The 16,391-nt window shown below is 40.6% G+C and overlaps 1 protein-coding gene and 1 pseudogene across 7 annotated transcripts in view; one reads left to right on the top strand and one right to left on the bottom strand.

Annotated features, from left to right (window-relative positions):
* The window catches only part of ZFX (zinc finger protein X-linked), a 94,924-nt gene that overhangs the window by 54,433 nt on the left and 24,100 nt on the right, over positions 1–16,391 (bottom strand). Inside the window, exon 1 of one of the 7 annotated variants that reach the window (XM_072744496.1) lies at positions 3,865–4,075. The exons of 1 other annotated variant lie outside the window; for it this stretch is intronic. The gene's annotated coding sequence lies outside the window, so the exon portion shown is untranslated. Of the gene's footprint in view, positions 1–1,816; positions 2,766–2,926; positions 2,946–3,299; positions 3,735–3,864; positions 4,076–16,391 lie in introns of those variants that run through there. 5 more of the 7 variants (XM_072744489.1, XM_072744488.1, XM_072744495.1 and 2 more) reach the window with 5 other exon arrangements.
* LOC112919159 (U6 spliceosomal RNA) lies at positions 13,531–13,630 on the top strand (annotated as a pseudogene).

Here is a 16,391-nt window from a genome sequence, read left to right as displayed (position 1 = left end):
GAAGGAAACTCAAATGCTTAGATCAGATTGTTGTGTATCTTTCTGGTTTAAGCAAAAGATTAGGTAATCTTTGTGAGGCTGAGGGGTTTCAAGGACGGGTGGAGGAGTTTGAGTAAAAAAATCAAGTCTGGAATGGCCAGTGTGCACAAACACAAATACACAAGCAAGGTCATCCATGACAATTATTTGTCCAGATGGGGTTAGAGAGGAAGCATTTACAAAGAGCAATGTGGAAAAGAAAAAATTTTTAATACCCTGTGGCATGTTTTTTAAAAAGGAAACTTGCATCTATCGGAAATATACACACAAATTAAGAACCAACACTTCATTTATCCAAAATGATTGGGTAATAAGGTGTTACACCAGTCAGTTTTCCAGATCAAGGTCTACCCTTTCAGGCAATAACATTTCATATTTAATGGTTTTCAACAGTAATCCTTCTAACCCATTCATTTATCAGTCTTAACTATACAACCTGTGTCTCAATCTTAACCATCTACTCTTCCTATAACGGAACATCTACTGCTGCTGCACTGTGTGTGCAGCTATTCTTTTTTTTTTTTTTTTTTTTTTAGAGCTCTACGTCCTTCCCAGCTGTCAAGATATAAAGCAACTGGTTCTTCTAAGTTTATGTTTATCCTTAACCATCTCAACAACCACTGCCCACTAGCTTAGCAACTTGCTTCTAGTCAGCATCCTAAAATGCAAGTGTTTTTCCAACTTTTCTAAACCATGGCCCCTTACGATAAACATAAGAATCTTCAGATCCCTCCTGTCCTCTCATGGAGCATCAGTCCTCTGACCTCTTGCAGTCCAGGAAAATGGAAAAACAAACACCTTTCTAGTGAATACTTATACTACCTATAGATTTAGTTCATAAAATTCTAAGAAACACATTCCCCACATGTGAATCTAGGACAGTCAAATATTAACCAAAACATGAGAAGGTCTGGCTTAGCTAACATCCTGAGTCCCCTCTCAAACAAAAGGGTAGTCACTCTCACCAGAGTAAAGAACTGAGATTGCAAAAAACCATTTGAAGGCTACTACCTTTTTAGTAATCTTTCTTCTAACTTTTCAAACTGACTTCTTAAAAAATTACCATGAGAATACTTACAGGTTCATTGCTCATCTTCGTAAAGTAATCCGAAACACACTACTGCTGCAATTTTCAACCATGGTAAATGAAAAGTTAGAACCCTCTCACTCTTTGTTTACTAGTGAAATTATAACTCAGAGCTAAAGGTTATTTGGAGTGAAAAGTTAAGATAGAAAAGAGGAGCAGCTCTTTAGTACAAACCGGTCGTTGAAAAGGTAACAAAACTGGCTGAACTTCTGGAACAGTTTTGATAATCACTCAGGTAGTGAAAACACTGATCCACTTGCTACTCTATTTCTCAACTTCGAAACTTTTCCTAGTCCGATGGAACTGCTAAGTGAATATAAAGCCCAGCTCAGGTGTATTATCATCCTTCTACGCAAGGGCTGCCCTGGCCACCCCCAACGTATAAGCCCCTCCACCTGGCAAGCAAACTCTTGCACCTTCTCTAGCAAGAAATCTCATCACCCCCCTACCTTCACCATCGACTCCTGCCAAACTACAAATACTGGCTGGTTTGTTTTTCTCAAATACTTGCTACTTTGTGAAGAAACTTCACCCTTGAAATGCCCTTTCCTCACCCGCTACCTCTGCTTTAACAAAGCCCCCCTCCCCATCCTGAAGTAACCTCAAAAATGTCACCTACTTCAGGAAACCTTTCCTCACGCTCCAAATGGAAACTCTGCCTTCCTCTGGAACCCCCGTAATTGGCTGTACCTTTTTTCCCCCGCAGCACTTGAGTGCAATTCACCAGGACTCCTCCGCCTCTGAACAACGAACTTCTTGCAGCCACCGTCTGCATCACAAGAACCTTTCTAATCTTTATCAGCGAGCACAGTGCATCGCTAACACTGGGTTCCAAGTTTACAGGGGAGTTCTGCAGTGTGCAATCAAAAGTCCTCTCAGGGACGGAATGCCACCTAAGAATTTTTCAAATCAAATAAACTTAAAAAAACCATGGCAAGCAGTTGAATAAATACACCACTAAGGAAATAAAAAAACTTTTTGACCTCCTTACTCCTCAAAAAAAAAAAAAAAGTTAATACCAACAGATCACTAATAGCTTAAATGGACCTTTTCTAGAAAGTTGCTTTCAAATAAATGAGTTCAAAAGACTCCTTAAAAAATTTATTGCTCTGTTTTCGTGTTGTGCAAATTACACTTTTCCCCCCGTTGGATAAAAGCGTGATGAGAACTGTTCCTATCGAATTTTATTTTTTATTTCTTTATTCGGGTACTAGAGAAAGCAGGGAGTGCTGCAAAACTGCATCGAGGGCACCATAATAGCCACGTACGACGTGGAGTAAAAATAAAATGTCGTGGGGTTCCATTTGCCGTAGCGAGCCCAGATGCCTGGGCTGCCACCCGTCCCGACATCCCTCGGGTTGCTCCAGGAGCGGGAGAAAGGCGCAGGGCCAGGGACGCCCAGGGACGAGATGGCCGCCTGCGGCAGCTCAGTTAAAATGCAGCGGAAGCAGCAGCCAGTCACGGGGCTGCGGGAGGCAGGGCAGCAAGGTGGCGCTGCCGCCGAGCGCCTAGAGCCTGAGCGCCCATCATGGCGGCAAGGGCAATGGCCGCTGTGGGGAGCAAGCACGCCCCCTCCGCGCGCACAGGCTGCCGTGCCGGGCCTCGGGGGCCCGTCACCGGAGCCGCCGCCGCCGCCCGCTCTCCGACCCCCCCTCACGGGCTGTAGCGGAATTTTCTCTTCAGACGCCGCCTTCAAGATGGCGGCTCCCCCTCCCGACAACCCCCTCAATCGTTCCCTGCAGCAGGCGCCGAGCCGCCGCCATCTTGTCCCCCGTCCCTCCCCCCCTCGCCGATATTTACATAGCGAAAATCGGCCCGGCCGGCCTGCGGCCTTCACCTCACGCCTGCAGCCTTCGCCTTCTTGCCAGGCCTCGCCCCCGCGCGGTGCCCCGGGCAGGCCGCGGCGCCGACCCGACGCCCCTCCGCCGCCTCCCGGGCCACCGGGCGACCCTCCCCCAACCCCCGCCCGTTCACGGAGCGCGCCTCCGCCGCCGCTCGGGGCAGCCGGGCTCCTCCCCGGGCCTAACTGCGGCCTCCTCGGGGCCTGCTCGGCGCCACGCGCCGCACCGCCCGGCCTAGCGCGGAAGGGCGCCTCGCGGGCCGCCGACCAGGCCGGGACCAGGCCGCTGCGCGCGCGCTAGGCCCCACGGCCGCGGCGGCGCCCGGAACTCACCGGACGGGCGTGCGGGCGGTCGGCGACGGTGGCGGGTGCTGCAGGCCGGCCTTTCTCTGGAGCACTGGGCCGGGCTCCGGCTGGTGGGGCGGGCGGAGGGAGGGAGGAGGGGCCGAGCTCGGAGCTGACAAAAAGCGGCCCAGCTCCCCGGCACGGGCCCGCCGTCAGCACGTCACGTCACCGCCCGGGAGAGAGACCCAGGAAAATGCGGAAGGGTAGATAGGCCCCCTCCTCCGCCCGGTGTGTCCCCTTGGCGCCCCGGGTCGGCGCCGCTCACGCTCCGCGACCGGGGAGCCCAGTGGCCTTGCTGTGGCGGGGTCTCCGGCGGCCGGAGTCTCCGTGACAGCGCCCCCCTTCTTTCCACCTCCTCCGCGCTCCCGCCCGCCGCCGCAGCCGCCGCCGCTACATACACGCCGCTGCCGCCGCCTCGGCCGTAAAGCCCGCGCGGGGCCGCGGTCCGTCGACCCCGTGGAGAGGCAGGCGGCCGGCACCCGACCCGGCCTGGCCGCCCCCCACCATCTCCCGTGGGCCTCGGCCGCCCCCCGGGCCCTCCCCGGAGACCTACCGCCTCTCCGCGCCTGTCTTGGCCGAGGCGCCTGCTCGAGTTGTTTGCAGGCCCTCAGACCCCCGCCCGCAGTAAATGTGTTTTCTTCATCCCTGTGGCTGGAGAAGATAAATTTAGCAATCCCCGCCGTCCACTGCCTTCGCTTAAAAAAAAAGAAAGAAAAAAAATCTTTGAAATAAATGAAAATAGGCTTGCCAGTCTAAATGGGTGTGTGGGCACAGAGAAGGGGGAGAAGGGTTATCCTACAGCTACTACCAAACCGTTTAATTTTTTTTTAAACAAGCATTCAGTCAGAGAACCTAACTTATTTTATTAGTTTGCAGGATACAAAGATGAGGAAAAGGGTTACCTTTTCAAACTGGTTTCGCACATCGCAATGAACAGGATTTTTTAATGTATATTTTCTATATATCTGTATTTCAGAGTTTGGGAGCCTATGAAATTTAAGTCTTGTGTAATTGTTTCATAAATAATGAATTTTTCACAGTTTGTAATATAGAGAGGTAGCAGAAGTGGGTATGGATTTTTTTTACAAACTAAGCCTTTTAAAGTTTAAAAAGACTTAGGAGAAAAAGAAAAATACGTATTTGATAAACAAGCATCTATCAACTCCAAAAATGTGTAATTGTGTTTCCATTAAATTTTTACACTCTTTCCATACTGAACTTGGGACCCAAACTAAGTTACTAGTTAAACCTTAAACGATGTAATCCTTATATTAGTCCAGAATCTGACATGTTTTCTTTCTTTAATTCACTAAAAAGATTTTTAAACAGTGAAGAACACAAAGGTTATAAAGCAAATAGCATATTGATGTGAAGTCTCTTTAAATACAGAGGCCATGTATTTAGGTTCCTGTCATAACTTTTTAAAACTCCCAGAATGCAAATTGTCCACTCCCTCAGACATTTTACAGTTATAAAATGCTTTCAAGAAGGAAAAACAAAGGTATAATAACAAGAAATCTCAAAGGACGTACTGGATGATAATTTTCCCTTCCAGGCTTTACCTTTAATTTTTTGCAAGAGATTAAATTTCCTTTCATTTTTGAGAAAGAATGACAACATGTCTTTGCCATGTCTAGAAAATTGCATTACATTGTTGTGATACAGACTGTATTCACAGAAAGGTAAATAAAGCTAACTTTTGTCAAGTAAAAAAATGAGAAATAGCTTGTGTGTGCACTAATATAATTTCAAAAAATTGATAACCAGTATTTTAAGTACTTTCCAATGGCCTCCATTTAATGCTATGGTATGTCAAGAATGGGGTCTCATCACCATGCAGCTATAAGCAGCATGAATACAAAAACCTAATGTCAGCATTCTTGTTAGTTCTTCCATCATTACCATCAAATACTTCTAAGTACACCAGTAGAAAGCACTACAAAAGAGTATCAAGGATTATAAATGAAAAAGATGTTTCCTCAATTTAGAAGTCCAGAAGTAGTTTAGGTCTTCAGACTTTTCAAGAGCCCTGTGCCATTACTTTTCATGCAAAAGAGACTGTTAAATTGTTGGGAAACAAGGAAACAATGGCCTAGTTCTGTTAATTACATTAGATAAAACTTCATTGCAGTACAACAAATACCCTACAGATGATTGTACAGATGAGCTCAACTATACTTCTTTTAAGTTGTCAAAAAAGGGAAAGTAACTTGTACTTCAAATCCATTTATAGAAGGCCATAAACAACACTGCATGATAAAAATCATTTTACTAGAAGTACACTGAATATAAAATACTCAAAATGAAGGAGCAAAGAAAGTATAAACAGCAGAGATCAGAAATTGTTCAGTGTTATAATAACATACAAAACATAGTTGATGAAAATGTTCATAGTTGGAGCTAGAGGACACCTAACATCAATGAAAGCATTTGGTGATCAAGCACTGAGTGATTCAGGACCTGACAACGTGGCACTTGAAGAACAGCCTATCTTGCATTGATACTTTTTGTTCACTGTTTTCGTATCTGGGACCTATAGAATTCTGGGCACAGAGAGTCAAAAGATGTGGTGCTTGCCCTTGGGAACTGCGAATAAGGAGGCTGTGTGTGGCAGAATAAAAACATTCTTAAGTGCTTTCATTTTCTTGCTTAAATAAGCACACAATAAAAGGAAATTTTATTTAGGTAGATGGAGAACAGAATATTTCAAAGGTATATGCTGTGAATACAGGATAGATGGTTTCAATGCAGTTAGATGGGTTTGGGTTATGTGCTAAAATTTATTTGTTTCTTCAGAGCTGTTAATGTATATCAGATAGTTAAAAGCATCTACTCAAGGTTTTGACAGTGTTTTAATAACTTAACTAAAATCTCTGACATGTTTATAGGTCCTTGAGCCAGAAATAATACGAGGCTTTTCAATCACTTTTCCAGAGAAAGATTAGTCAGAAAAGAAGCTGTTAAAAAAAAAAGAAGAAGAAAAGAAGCTGTTGATTTTCACTCCACATCACCGACTGATGAAAATCCAAATGGGAAACCATAAATTACTGCCTTAGAAAATAGAGACCTTCTTGAATGAAGTTGTGGTAATTCATTATTTCATATCCCAAAGATTGAAAAATATTCATTTTCCCCTAGAAAGGCCCTAGTTTTATTGAACTAAGCATGCCCTATAAAAATGAACCATTTATCTGATACTTGATACTTAAGTCATACTTATCTTAACATGAGCAAGTTGCATCATGTTGGAATTCAGCTGGCTATAATTAATGTCAAGTAAGAATTTTTAATCTGAGCCTTTAAGCCACACACCCTCCCCAAGGGAAATAATTTTAAAATAAACAGTGACTGACAATTAGGTGATTTTCAAACAGTATTTTTTCACACAAGTCATTAGTTGAATAAGACATTGTTTAGTTCCTGAAAGTCACCAATAGCCAAATTCTCATGGATTATAAATCATAGAACACAGCAAACAAATTAGCTCCACTAAAAAGGTGAAAATCGATATGTGAGGCCTAGAAACAATGACCTGTCGGGTGACCAGACTGAAGCCTCTATATACAATTTTCCACTAATAGAACCAGGGTTTCTGGAAGAAATGACTGATTCCTAGGCTGGAGCAGAAAAGTACATAGTGAACCAGGAATATCTCCTCATAACAGAAAGCAAGAAAGGAAAATGTCAAAATTACTAGGGGTGTGTCAAAAGGTCTCAGGGGTCTTAAAGCCAGTTTAAAGAGGCTCTAGTTGGCTAAAGATGAAAAAATTTGAATGTCAAAAGAATAACTGCTGTGAAATGAAACTCACCAAGTATGTTTGTGAGTTTATAATGACACTTTTAAAAATGATCGATTGCACAGCTTTGTTAATATACTAGAAACTAGTGAATTGTACAATTGAGTGAATTTTATGGTATGTGTATTATATTTTGAATTTTAAAAGTGATCACCTTTGCAAAATGGTAGAGAACCAACTCACTGTTTTGAAAACTAGTGAAGGGAAAGATGAAGCACTGATCCTGTATGACCTGTTCCTCAGACTAAACAAATAGCTGATGAAGGGAATTTTCTTTTAATAATTCCACAAATACATGAAGAAGCCTTGATGGAATTAGAATATCACCATTTTGCAACCCCAGATGAATTAATGGATCTAAGCAACAATCAGCAATGGCTGCTAACCAGAGTGACAACTAGACATATGCCTCATGATGAAAGTACACAAAGCTATCAACTAAAAAAATCAAACTTGAACCTAATCAACTCTTTAGCTCTAACTGCCAATTTACAGGAAATACAGGGAACAGAGAAACATATCAATGAAACTACAGAGAATCAACAAAATTCAGATGATGGGAAACACGATAGGACCTGCTTTCTTCAACAAATAAACTATAGCAAAAAATTTGAGGGGAAACCAATAGATAAGAAAAGACTTAAAAGGGAGCACTGGGTGGCTTAGTCTGGTAAGCATCTGCCTTTGGCTCAGGTCATGATTCCAGGGTCCTGGGATGGAGCCCCATATCAGGCTCTCTGCTCAGTGGGGAGCCTGCTTCTCTCTCTCCCTCAGACTGCCGCTCTGCCTACTTTTGTTCTCTCTTTCTCTGTCAAATATATAAATAAAATCTTTTTTAAAAGATTTAAAAGATATTAATCGAGTACAATGTATGACCTTTATTTCAATCTTGGTTTAAACAAACAAGTATAAAAAAATGAGACAGAGACATGTGAACACTGGATTGTTGTCAATATGAACTGGATATATGCTGACATAAACAATTTATTGTTAAATTGGTTTAAGTGTAATGAAGATGTGATTATTTCTTAAAAAGAATCCTTATCTTTTAGAGATACATTATGAAAATATTTACAGATAAAATGATAGGCCGTTGATGAAAGACCTAAAACTAGAAGACACTGATAAAAGAAACTGAAGATGATACAAACTAATGGAAAGATATATTGTACTTATGGATTGGAAGAATTAATATTAAAATGTTGATACTACCTAAAGCAATCTACAAATTCAGTGCAATCTCTACCAAAAAACCAATAGCATTTTTTACAGAACTAGATCAAATAATCCTAAAATTTGTATTGAACCACAAAAGATCCTAAATAGCCAAACCAATTCTGAGAAAGAACAAAACTGGAGGTATCATAATCCCAGATTTCAAACTGTACTACAAAGCTGTAGTAATCAAAACAGTATGGTACTAGCACCAAAAAAAAGACATACAGATCAATGGAACAGGATAGAGAGCTCAGAAATAAATCCATGCTTATATGGTCAATTAATCTAAGACAAAGGGGGCAAGCATATAAAATGGGGGAAAGACAATCTCTTCAGTAAACAGTGCTGGGAAAACTGGACAGCTACATGCAAAAGAATGAAACTGGACCACTTATTTACACCATGCACAAAAAATAAACTCAAAATGGGCCAAAGACCTAAATGTAAGACCTAAAACAATAAAACTTTTAAAAGAAAATATAGATAACAATCTCTTCAACCTCTGTTTTTCAACCTCAGCTTTAGCAGCATACTTACAGATTTATCTCCTGAAGCGAGGGAAACAAAATAAAAAATAAACTATTGGGACTATAACAAAATAAAAAATTTTTGCACAGCAGACGAAACCTTCAACAAAACAAAAAGGCATCCAAATGAATGAAAGAAGATACTTGCAAATGATATACCTGATAAAGGGTTAATATCCAAAAGATAAAAAAAAAAAAAACTTATACAACTCAACACCAAAAAAAAAATCCTTTTAAAAAATGGACAGAGGAACCAAATAGACATTTTTCCAAAGAAGACATACAGATGGCCAACAGCCACATGAAAAGATGTTCCACATCACTAATCATCAGGGAAATGCAAATCAAAACCACAATGAGATACCTTATATCTATCAGAATGGCTAGTATCAAAAAGACAAGAAATAACAAATGTTGGTAAGGACATGGAGAAAAGGGAACACTTCTGTGCCCTGTTGGTGGGAATGTGAATTAGTGCAACCACTGTGACAAACAGGATGGAGGTTTCTCAAAAAAATAAAAATAGAACTGCCATATGATCCAGTAATTCCACTTCTGGGTATCTACCTAAAGAAAACAAAGACATTATTTGAAAAGATATATGCACCTCTATATTTAATGTAGCATTATTTATTTATTTAAAAATTTTAAAACATTTTACTTATTTGTTTTAAGTAAGCTCTATGCCAATATGGGGCTTGAATTCATGACCACAAGATTAAGAGTCATATGCTCCACTGACTGAGCCAGCCAGGCGCCCCTGCAGCATTATTTATAATAGTCAAGATATGGAAGCAACCTGAGTGTCCATTGATAGATCAAAAGATAAAGAAGATGTAGGAGATAGATAGATCACAGAATATTAGTTGTAAAAAAGTATGAGATCTTGCCATTGCAGCAACATGGATGGACCTAGAGGGTATTGTATTTTTTTTTTAAGATTTTATTTATTTATTCATGAGAGAGAGAGAGAGAGGCAGAGACACAGGCAGAGGGAGAAGCAGGCTCCATGCAGGGAGCCTGATGTGGGACTCGATCCCAGGACTCCAGGATTACGTCCTGGGCCGAAGGGAGGCGCTAAACCACTGAGCAACCCGGGCTGCCCTAGAGGGTATTGTATTAAGTGAAATAAGTGAGACAGAGAAAAATAAATACCACATGATTTAGCTTATAGATATAATCTAAGAACAAAACAAATGAACAAACAAAAACAGAAAGAGACTCATAAATGATAGAGAACAAACTGGTAGTTGCCAGAGAGGAAGTGGGTCAGGGCATGGGCATAATAGGTGAAGGGGATTAAGAGGTAAAACTTCCAGTTATAAAATAAGTCACAGAGATGAAAAGTACAACACAAGGAATACAGTCAATAATACTATAATAATATGGTAAGGTGGTAGGTGTATACCCCTTTTTGTGGTATGTGACAAACTTTTTGTGGTGAGCATTTCATAATGTACAGAATTGTTGAATCACTATGTTTTACAACTAAAACTAATATAATACTGTATGTCAACTTTACTTCAATAAAGAGAATGGTATGCTATCAGAGATGGCCTTCAAAATAATAAGGGAAAAGTTGAGGGAAGTATGGGGTTTGAGGGTGAAGTGGGTGGGGGATATAAATGAAACAAAATTGGCCATAAAGGAACAAACATTGATTCTGGATGATGGGCACATTGGGGTTTGATGCATTATTCTCATTGTGTATATACTTGAAATTTTCCATAGCAAGTTTAAAAAACAAACAAAAATAAACATACAAAGAAAAAATTACCTTTACATTTCACAGAATCTTTGGAGTGGGGCAAGCATTATATTCAATATATTCAATTGCCTCCCTCCTACTTTTCTGTGGACCATATAACAGTACTTATTTTCAAAACAGTTCGCATAATTAAACAATGAAATAAATAAAACTAGACTACTTATAATTAAGAAAACAACAATGGTTTTCAAATTTGCAAGGGAATATCTTGCTAAAGATGTAGATTGCTGGGTCTCAATTCCTAGAAATTCTAATTTTTAGTAGGTATGGGATAGAGCTAAGGAATCTGCAATTTAACCAGGAGCCCACATGATACATAGATAACTGGGCCACACAGCAATATACTTCAAGAAACATTAGTACATCCTGGTAAATACCTCTTTGCCCATATTTATAAGAGTTTCTCTTGGAGTATAAAGAAGTAAAATTGCTGGAGATGGCAGATTTTCAATATAACTCTCCAAAATGACTATCCTAATATATATTCCTTCCAGCAGAAGAAGAGAATTCCCAAATCTCCATTTCTTGGCTAACTCTTGATGTGCTCATACTTTTTAATTTTTGCCAAGAACATAACTACCTTACAGAACGATCTTTCAGTTAGCAACATTTGCTAAAGCAGCTCTTGAAAAATCTGCCACATTTTGAACAAAGACTCCTTTTTAATGATATAATGACTTTTCACCCCAAAATACATTAAATAAATATGCTAAAAGAAGTGATAATTCAACATTACAGTTTAAAGCAAAAATATTCTCACCAATTACAGAATGTAAGAATTCCTCATCAGAGAATCTCATATGGAACAAATTTGAATTGTGTTCTATGTTTATATGAACCACAAATGTTTTTTGCTTGTTTTTGCACACAGACATAAAGCAAATAGAAACAAACACCCCAAATTGAGAACAAAACAGGAAGGAGCAGCTGGCAGAAATGTGGAAAGTTTCGTAATTCTTGAAAAGGTGAAGGAAGCCAAGGACACAGCAGGAATCTGACTGAAATTAAGGTTTCAATCAAGTGTGAATTGTGCCCGTAAGACTCAGGTGGCCAGCAATGGAGTCCCCACTTTATGGTAATGACACTATGTTGAGGGAAAATTCACACGAGAATGAAATGAGAAGTAGAGTCAGAGCATGGATGGCATGGTCTAATCTGGTGAGGAGTCTGGGACAGCCTTCACTGTAAAGAACAACCCTGTGAGTAGCCAGATAAAATGGATCACGAATAAAAGGGTTACAGACCGCCTGTGCTCTGGAGCAGAGCTTCTGGAATTTAATGTGCACACAATCCCCCCCCCCCTCCCCGCCCCAACAACCCAGGATTGCTGTGAACCCACTCCTCTGTGGCAGCAGGGCCAGGACTGCCCATTTCCTACAAGCTCCCAGGCCACGCCTCCGGGCCAGTGGCTCTGAGGCCTTGCCTGGGTCTCCTGTGGCCCAAGAGCAGGGGGGAAGAGCCAGGGGCAACCACTATGGAGATGAATACCATCACCTGTGTCCACGCCCCCCGGGAGCTCAACATTCAGAGGGGGAGGAGAGAGATGGTAGACACGGAGAACAGAGAGCCAACACCAACACACAGGTACTTGCTGCTCCTGGCCAACAGAGGCCATAACGAAAGATCTTCTGGAAAAAGGTTTTCCTCAGCCTGAGACACATCTCTATCTGCAGACTGAAAGAACTCACCCCGCCTCAGGGAAAATCGCCCACCCGCACATCCACACAGTGGGGCAACGATTTTTAAGGACAACTTTTCATTACAAAAACCCCTGCGATCACTAAGACAGGAGAAAAACTCATCATTTATTGAGGGCTCACCTTGTGTTCTGCACGCTCCTTGGTGCTTTCCCTGAGTTCTCTCATCTAAACCTCATGGCATCCCAATAAAGTGGTGATGCGCATCTTCAAGTGGACTGGATTCAGGAAGTCCAACGGTTTGGTCAGGACCCCTCTGCTCTCTGGCTGCCTCAGCTCTCTTCCAGCCCATGCTGGAGGAGACAGGCTTCTTCTAGATGGGCATAGGCAGCTCTGGGCTCAGGTCATCGCAGCCCAGTCCCCCTGGAAGAAAGAGAGAGAGTCTCTCTTCTGGGGATAATGGCCCCTACCCCTCTTGTCCTGCTCCTCTGGATATGGAACCTCTGCCATGTGAGCAAGCTGGAGCAGGAGTGATGACGTCCCAGTACTACAGCCTGCTGCACATGCAGTAGAACTTCTGTCCCACAGTGGAGGCTGGACAGGAATGGGACCTCCAATCCTCTGCCTTGAACCTGCCTGGCTATAGCTTCTGCAACATGGAGTTGAGGTGATGAAAGATGCTGATGGCCTGCCCTTCCTGGAGTGAAACCATAGCCCTAGACTGGGAGCTGAGAGGAAATGGAGTCCCATCTCTTTGGCTGCATCTTACACAAGTAGATTCCATCAGACTGAGCTGAGAAGTAGAAAGCAGTTTGTGGTTCAGATGTCACCAGACTCCCATTTAAGTAACAAGTTCATTGCTCTTATTAAGATTTACTGGTAAATTTTCTTGGATAAATGTTTCTGTGTTTGCTGTATGTTCTTAGGACAATCCCAGAGACTTTAAATGGTTGGGTTTCTAAAATACTTTTCACCAGTTAAATACTTGTTTCTCTGGGGAAAGTGTCTACTAATCTCACCCCACCATTTTGGAAGTCCATACTTCAATCAGTTTTTTTTTTTTTAAGGAGAAAAATAAGTTTGGTAGCATTGTAAACTCATGATTCAAACATACCCCAGGTGTTTCAATCCACTGCAATTATTTTTACTGATGCTCAAATTATGCCAACTGTGACTGGGGGAAATTCTTTAGGTTGGCTCCTAAGTCTTTCTGACATGACCCTAACAGTTGTTGACAGCTTTCTTGCTGTTAAAATACTGTGTACATTCTAGTTGCTTCAGCAGTACAAATACTAAAATTGGAATGATACAGAAATTAGCATGGTCCCTGCGCAAGGATGACACACAAATTCGTGAAGCGTTCCAAACTTTTAAATACCATATGATTTCACTCATTATGTAGAACTTAAGAAAACAAAGGAACAAAGAAAAAAAAAGAGAGACAAGCCAAAAAGCAGACTTTTAACTATAGAGAACAAACTGATGGTTACCAGAGGAGAGGTGGGTGGTGAGATGGGTGAAATAGGTGAAGGGGATTAAGAGTACACCTATCAGGATGCCTGTGTGGCTCAGCGGTTAAGCGTGATCCTGGAGTCCTGGGATCGAGTCCCACATTGGGCTCCCTTGTGCATTGGGCTCCTAGCATGAGCCTGCTTCTCCCTCTGCCTATGTCTCTGCCTCCCTCTCTGTCTCTCATGAATAAATCTTTTTTTTAAAAAAGAGTACACTGGGGATCCCTGGGTGGCGCAGCGGTTCGGCGCCTGCCTTTGGCCCAGGGCGCGATCCTGGAGACCCGGGATCGAATCCCACATCGGGCTCCCGGTGCATGGAGCCTGCTTCTCCCTCTGCCTGTGTCTCTGCCTCTCTCTCTCTCTCTGTGACTATCATAAATAAATAATAAAAAAAAAAATTAAAAAAAAATAAAAATAAAAATAAAAAAGAGTACACTTATCATGATGAGCACTCAGTAATGTACAGAATTGCTGAATCATTATATTGTATATCTGAAACTAATATAACACTATGTTAACTATACTGGAATTAAAATAATACAGACATACATACTGTGTACATTACCTACAGAATGCTTTTGAAAAACTGAAAGGTCATACTTACCAGTATCAAAAGGAGTATATATGGATTCTAAAGAAATGAAGAAGATAAAAGCAATCACTCAAAAGGGAAAAAGAAATTTAAAAAATAAGGAAACATTAAAGATAGAATAAAAAGGAATGCCTGGGTGGCATAGTTGGTTAAGCATCTGACTCTGGGTTTTGGCTTAGCTTGTGATCTCAGGATTGTGAAACTAAAGACCCACATTGGGCTTCGCACTCAGCACAGTCCATTTGAGGTTCTCTCTACCCTTCCTCCTTGTACTCTCTCTCTCAAATAAATGAATCTTTTAAAATAGCATAAAAATATGACATGAATAATAAAAAAATGTATTAGTTATCATGATAAATACATTGGAATCTACTCCCCTATTAAAAATTAAGATTCAAAAAGAAAAAAATTAAGATTCACAGGGGCACCTGGCTAGCTCAGTTGGTAGAGCAAGGGGTGTAAAGATTACTCAAAACTAAAATTTTAAAAAATAAAAAGATAAAAATAAACTAAAATTAGGATTCACAAATTGGACTAAGAATTCCATTTTATGTTATTTAGATGAAACACAAAATGAAACAAAAAGATTAATGTAAAGGAAGGAGAATATATAAAATAAATGCAAATGAAGAGAAATCAAAGATGAAAATACTTACATTAGTACAATTTGACATTTAAAAATGACATTGGAATTTGTAAAACCAAAATATGAAGGAGGATAGAGTATCACTTAATAGTATGATTAATAAGTCTTATTTAATAGCTTCCTGCAAAGAAACATGTATTGAATACTAGATAATATACTGGCTTTTTTCCCTAGTATCATGTAGCATTTACAAAAACTGAGTATATATAGCTGTACGAATAGTGGCATGTAAGTAGGTTCAAATGCTAAAGAAGACTTACAGAACCCAAATGACATGGCTTACAAATATACAGTTTATTATAGGGAAGGTACATGCTACATCAACAGCACAAAAGTCGGAATATACATCACAGCATATGATTCACAGCAGGGGTCTGGAGAGGCCAAGTGCAGGCTCTTATTGTCCTCTTCTAGTCCTAAAAGATGTTCTGCACTCATCCTATATCTTCCTTGCTCCAACCCTAGAATCAGCCATTTCTTTAAGGAACCCTGGTTCCATTTATTGGAGAATAATATTTAGCAACAAAGACCTGGGTGCTAGGTATACTCATTGCTACTGGGGTATCACTGCTTCTAGACCATTTCAGAAGCCAGAGCCAGAAAATATATGTAAGTATACTACCTTATGTATATGTACATATCTATATTTCTGTATATATCTACCAACTAGAGTACACTTATGTATAGTTCTTTTTATTGTTAGCCTTATATTATCTTATCAAAATACCATTTTCTTATTTTAAATTGAGGTATAATTGACATACAACATTATATTAGTTATAGGTGTACAACATAATGATTCAATATTTGTATATCCTGCAAAATGATCACCACAATAAGTCCAGTTAATATCTGCCACCATACACACATTTCTTGTGATGAGAACTTTAGACTTCCTCTCTTAGCAACATTCAAATATGCAATATAGTACTATTAACTGTAGTCACCATGCTGTACATTACATCATCATGACTTATTTATTTTATAACTGGAAGTTTGCATCTTTTGACTCCCTTCACCCATTTTTCCTACACCTCACCCCCTCCTCTGGCAACCACCAATGTAATCTCTGTGTCCATAAACTTAAAAAAAAAAAAAGTTTTTCACAGTTTTTTAACATTCCCCCCTACCCTCTTCAGTGAAGTTATGCCATACAATTTTAATACAATTAGGTTCTTTTGTCACACACTGCACTCCATCCCAAGATCATGGACAATCATATTAATTTTTAAAATTTTGCGAACAGTAAAGTTCATTCTTGGTGGCGTAACATTCTGTGGGTTTTTGACAACTGTGGAGTCATACATATCTACACCACTCTTGTAGAGCCCATTGTATATTTCAACCTTCCTTCTCCCACAATCCCTGGCAATTACTGCTCTAC

The sequence above is a fragment of the Vulpes vulpes genome, chromosome X, assembly GCF_048418805.1.
Source record: "Vulpes vulpes isolate BD-2025 chromosome X, VulVul3, whole genome shotgun sequence".
Taxonomy (NCBI): domain Eukaryota; kingdom Metazoa; phylum Chordata; class Mammalia; order Carnivora; family Canidae; genus Vulpes; species Vulpes vulpes.
This window is presented reverse-complemented; position numbering and strand designations above follow the sequence as displayed.